The sequence below is a fragment of the Cuculus canorus genome, chromosome 1 (assembly GCF_017976375.1).
Source record: "Cuculus canorus isolate bCucCan1 chromosome 1, bCucCan1.pri, whole genome shotgun sequence".
NCBI lineage: Eukaryota > Metazoa > Chordata > Aves > Cuculiformes > Cuculidae > Cuculus > Cuculus canorus.
This window is the reverse complement of record NC_071401.1, coordinates 175,763,661-175,769,660: the sequence shown is the minus strand read 5'-3', so window position 1 is coordinate 175,769,660 and position 6,000 is coordinate 175,763,661. Positions and strand designations below refer to the sequence as shown.

General features: G+C 44.4%; 1 long non-coding RNA gene across 1 annotated transcript; it reads left to right on the top strand.

Moving 5' to 3' along the window:
* The first annotated feature begins 3,025 nt into the window (after positions 1 to 3,025).
* Positions 3,026 to 5,346, top strand: LOC128854440 (uncharacterized). Its single transcript, XR_008453543.1, has 3 exons — positions 3,026 to 3,308; positions 3,405 to 3,509; positions 3,649 to 5,346. It is a non-coding gene; the product is annotated as an uncharacterized LOC128854440 (long non-coding RNA).
* Positions 5,347 to 6,000: the final 654 nt, after the last annotated feature.

Genomic DNA, 6,000 nt, shown 5'->3' with positions numbered 1-6,000 from the left:
ATATTTCCTATGAGTCAGGGCAAATTCTTCCCTTTAGATGTGAATATCGTCATCAATCTTTTGGCCGGAAGAAAATACTTAACCTCTTTTCCTTCCTATCTGGTTCCTGGAAAATGACACCAAACCTACCATTTTTCTGTTGATTTATTTTCAGGAAGTGAAGTTAGTTACTCAAGGCCAGAACCTTGTTTGTGACTTTGCAGGTTTTGTATGTTCCTTGTGATTCAGAATATTGTAATTGGCAGTGAGTAGAAAAGCGTACAGCGTTGCCGGTGTGTTTTGGTGGAGAATGACAATGCTGTGGTCCCTCAAGGCTGTGGGACCACGCTGTTTGTTTCCTTAGGGAATGAGTAAGTTCTACGTCTTATATTTTTAGCATCAAAACTCATCACTGCAAAATCTTTCCATAAGAAGAGAGAACACTTTTCTGGAGGGAGGCAAACACGTGCCAGTGTGTTTGATCTGTGGCTGTGTAGAAGGTGGAGGAGTGATCTGCCTGTAGGGTCTATTGCGAGTCTGCACTGGCTGTTGCGCAGGCCATGGCTGCCGCACCAGATGTTGTTGCCCACTACTTCTTGGCTGCCCGGAGATGCTTTATTATGCTCTTTTGTTTTCCAGGATGTGTGTGCTCATTGTCAGCTTGCAAACCTGGACAGGGAAATGTTTATCTATCTTTGGCTCAGAGTCAGTGAAGTCTGAAAAATACTTATCCCTTTTTGGCTTATTTCTAATGGCCATCCACTCAAAAAAATCCATGTTCAGAAGGTGATCTGGAACTCCAGGCTACTCGGATAAACTATCTCCTTGATTTCACTGAGCATACAAATGCTCGTAATTGCTCACAGTCAGCAGGAAGGGGTTCTGGCTTATTGTGATTTATTTTATTACTTATGCTAATGTGCCAGTGGGACAGAAGAAAGCCTTGAGGGCACTAAGTAACAGGAGTTAAGTAATGACTCAGGTTTCCCTTGGAGACTGTCAACATGCACTATTTTCTCCAAATTTTTTTCACATGATTTCAAAATAATTTCAAATGATTATGAATATTTATTAATTGAGCTGTTTACGGGCTGGGCTGGCGGATGTTCAGTTGTCATATATTCTACGTACCTCACCCAAGATTATTTCCACAAAGTCCTTCCTCTCGTCCTGTTCAGGGAAAGCAAAGAGGCAAATAAATAACCATGAAATCACTTTAAAATTTCTGACGTTTCACACAGACGTTCTTCTCATTTTTCTTCTCACTCATCAGTGGGTCTACTTTCTCTCTTCCTCACAAACAAGCAACTATACATTTTTCTGTTCCTCTCCAGGACTCTTTTTCCTCCTGTGTTTCTTTTGGCTTGCTTTCCTCCTCCGTCACTTGTGCCTTCAGCGATCTCCATTGCCTGCTCCAAAAAACGCTGTCACTGCGTATATCTCCATTCACACTTGCAGGAGCCCTCGATGACACTGACCTGCTCGTGAGCACACTGGGAGGAGTGAAAAGAAGACCTGAGGGGTCTTCCGACAGTCGCCATTGTGATGGGCACTTGGCCTACAGTGGTGGCTCCTTTCCCTGTGCAGGAAAACTGGCTGCTGGCAGATTCCATTCTCACTCTTCAGGCACCTCAAGGCTGACCGTTGATCAAACATCCCTTTCGTTACCACACAGTCAAGTTTTGTCTTGGACTCCTTTCTCCTTTGGGCAGTGCAGCCAGTTCAGCTGCCTGCCCACCCCTTTGCCCCTGAGGCATCTTTCTTCGCCTGCCATCTCCCTGAGAGGCTGCAGAATGGATGGGCTCACAGACGTAACGACAGCTACATGAAAAAAAAGCACAAACCCTGAGGGTTCACAAGCCAGATCAGTGTGCAGGGTAGCAAATAAGCACAGCTGAGCTGCAGCAGTAGGATGCAGAATAAACTGCGCAGTTATTTTTTCAGTTACCCCCTCCAGTGTTGAAGGCGAACCACAGTTTAGTAACATTGGTGTATCAGTTGGCTGTCATATGCACTGCCATGATATTACATGCAATATTTCTCACTGTTTCTTTATCACTGAGTCTTTCAAAATCCCCCCGTAAAAGTCTGTTTGCTAGAGGGGGTGAAAGGCAGCCATGTATTTCCTCTTCGAAATCTTTACACTCTCTGAGAAGATCATGGGGGAAACTCTACAGAGCAAATGAAAAGCAAAGTCTTCACAAAAAGAAGACCAAATAGTTTTTCAAAACTTTGAGAGTGTTTAAAAAGTGAATGGGTGTCTGTGGTGAAAAGGAGAAGGGAAAGCTACAATGCATCAGTCTGAAAAAGAGCGAAAGAAATGAAAGCAGGAAAGATCTTGCAGATGAACTTCCGTAGCTCTATCTCTGTGTTATTGGACTATGTAAAATAACTCAATGTACACGGGCATGGAAAGCACCATGTCTTCAGCAAGGGACAAGTCTGAATCACACAAGCAAATTGATCCAGATACCAGCACAATTTACAGAAACAAAATTATCTGTAAAAGCACTTCACCTTGCATGTGTTTAAATTTGCTCACTGTTTATAAAAATAAGAAGACAATCAAAGTAGTTACTCCGAGTAGCTGCTGATGCCTTTTTCAGAAGGATTTCAGTCCTCTGGAGTTTCCGGACAAAGAGAGGATCTGATTCATTTCCAAACTAATCCATACCCAAGTAAGTAAGGAAATACTTCGGAGGTTTAGTTTTGGTCAAGTTGCTGATAGAAAATGCAGAAGAAAGGATGAACTGCTATTCCCTGCCAAAATTTGCAAGACAGGACAAATGGATATACTAGCAGTTAGCCACGCTCAGATGTAATAACTGTCTTAGGACTTCTACAGCGGGACTTGGAGATAAGCAGTGTGTTGATCCAAGATATGGATTGTTTAAGTGGGTTGAGAAATTTTCCAGCATGCACTGCAAACACAGCGAAGGGCTGTGTTTGCAGTTCATGCTGGAAAATCTGTGGCAGCAAAAACTCAAACCCATTTGTTTTATGTTAAACTAGTGACTCGATTTTGAAACACAGCTCATATGCTACTGTGACCCGGCTCACTAGCTGAGAGGAGCTCACTGTAGACCTTGGGGCTGGGTCCTGGGAAAAGAAAGGCTGCTACATTTATGCCATGTAATCAGTTTAGGGTTGACTGTTAAAGATTTGAAGGAGGCAGGTATGTGAAATAATGGCATGCCCAAAATGAGCGATCTTGCAGAAGAAATGGAAATTAAAGGCCAGCTTGCTGCAGTTACCAGAGAAAGTACAGGCTTCAAAAATACAATGTGCAAGAGGAATTTGGAGAATCCTGGACCTTTCCGAAAAATAATGTGAGTGTCGGAATCAATATTGGTGCTTGTCTCATTTTTAGAAGAGGGACTTGTGGGTTTCACTTCCCCATTTGATTTTTTTAATTGTTTTTCCAGGTCAGATCAAGTGGATTAGAAGATCCCTCATACCCTCTGTTCCCCGTGTGTGTGCAGACACAGGCACAGGCACACTGTTAGCCCAAACAACGATCATTACGGCAAGTACGTTTCATTCAGTTCAAACTGTTTCTTGGGACACCTGTGGTTTTAACAAAGTGATTAGAAAAAAGTAAATCTCATCTATGCTACTAAACATTATCTTTGCAGTAAGGCAAGAGACCTGTCTGATCTTTTGAAACAGGGCAAGTGCCAAAATCCCACAGGAGTGGGCAGCCTGCAGCCCCTTTGAGCTGGACAATAGCAGGCGGCTGCAGACGTCCTCCAGGGGTGGTTGATCAATGTTAGTGCACATTTCATCATTTCCTGCAGTCAAGATTTGGCTCGACTTCTGCAGGTGGGTCAGTGTACACAGCAGGCTCGCTGCTCCTGGCGCTGCTCCTCGGCAGGAAATACCTGCACCCAGCTCTGGCCTCTGGTAACTAACTCTTCAGCAGCTTCTTGTAAAAGCAGCTTGTTTTTTCTTAGGAACTTCCTCACCTGTTTCCCAGAAAAATGCATCCTTCATATGCCATTTTCATTTGGAGTCCAGTAACCCTTGCAGTAACAATTTCACAGCCGATGCCTCCATGGCTGTATCAAAAGACCAATACAAATATTTTAGTAGCAGCAATTTTCAAAGCTGTCTTCTGAAGGTCTCTCTTCTGGTTGCTGCTCTTTGCTGACGGGATGAAACTCTGTTCATGATCTCCATGTTTCCACAAACTTGCAGCTCTGATGAAGCTCTTTTGATCGTTGTCTTGTTTTTCTTAGCATTTTCCTCAGCCTTGGATCTGGAGCGCGCTCCCCATATCCTGCCTTCTGTAGAAGAGCCTGCTGATTTTATCCCTCACTCCAGTCCTTGGTGGGGGTTGGAGTGGGGCCTCCAGATGATGCCACCACAGGCAGGATGAGGCACCCAGGGAGCAGTTCCCAGCCCACGCCACCTCTCACAATACCTGTCTGTCCATCTGTCTGTTCTATGTAATACTCTGGGGTCCAACCCTAAGAAACACTTTGCTGGTGCATTAAATTATTTTACTAAAGTGGGCAGGAAAGACCAGTATTGGCTGTTCATGAACTGGCGTTTATTTTAACAAAAAATAGCTGTGTGGTTGACCACATTAGCCCTGGCCTGATAACTCCTGAGCATTTGGGAACATCTGCAGCACCTCACTTGGCTCCAGTTCATTTTGCTGCAGTCTGAGCTGTTTAGAGACAATGTAAAGACTTTTTGATTGCCAAAAAGGTAGTTAAATAAGCTACATTTCCTTTCTAAGACCTGTATTGATCTTCTATGTTATTGTTACTACCATCCCACATATATTACCTACCAATTTATGTTCCGCAATTGGACACCCCACCCCCATTTAAATACATGTAAATAATAGCAAAAATGTTTAAAAAAATAATAGCACTTATTTCTAATTGAAATAACAGTTTCAAACAGGGTTGATGGTTCTGCTTGTTGCTGAGATTATCTGACCATTCTTTTACTGGAATATGCTTCTGTTCTTTTAAATGTTATCTGGCTTCAGACTCTTCTCCTGACTTTTTCCATTATGAGTAACTGCAGCAGAGTGGCAGTTTTGCACATCCGTGTGGAAAAACAATTGGCCTAAATTATTTGCCCCATTTGGGAATAAATGAGGAAAAAGAGAACGTTTTCCTGTAGTAAAATAATGAATCATTTTTCCTGGGAAAAGTTTCTCCTCCCAGTCTCTACTGCGGGGCTTTGCACTCAGCCAGAGGCTGGAAGGGCAAGGAGTACCAGAACACAGTGTGGAGATCGTCTGCTCTGAGCTGCTGGAGGAGTCCATGCAGCACTGCTGGAGAACTGGAACTGGAAGGGTGGCCAGAGAACAAAAGATAACGCTAATTTAGTTAGGTTGGAGGCCATAGATGGAGAGAGACTAGGAAAATCAAAGGTAGATGTTTCTAGCTGTGCCTGGGTGAAGTGAATGTGGAAGGGTGGGATCTGGACTTGGGCAGACAAATAGTCAGGACGGCAGTAAGATGAGGGAATGTGTCTTGCAGGAGGAGGTGGGAGAGGCGGTGTTACTGGAGAACTGACAAACCGGGACTGAGGTCAGAGTGAGAGTGACAAAGCTGACAAGGAGTCATCTTATGACAGCTGAAAGCAGCAGTGCAAGAAGGCAGAAGGAAATGCATGTGAAAGCAGCTGGGGTTTAGACTGTCACGTTCAAGGGACTGAAACCAGAAAGGCCAAGGGAGAGGGTGCTGGGCACGTCTGCACTGGAGATGAGATGGCATGTCCACATTTCAGGAAGAGCAGGACTGAGAGACCCCTTGTGGCATCTCAGCTCCTTCTGGCACTGAAACCTAAACCTGGTCATACGCCAGTCACCTTCTGTTTCTCCAGAAAAGAAACCTGGGCATGCAGACTGAATAGGAGCTGTGCTGCCCTACAAAAAGGTACATGGATCAAGCTGTGGGGGATCTTAGGGCATGACCCGATGTGATCCAGCCATTGCACGAACACTTGGGGGTGAGGTGCCTAGGCATGACCGTGGGACAGAACAGATTTGGCAAGACC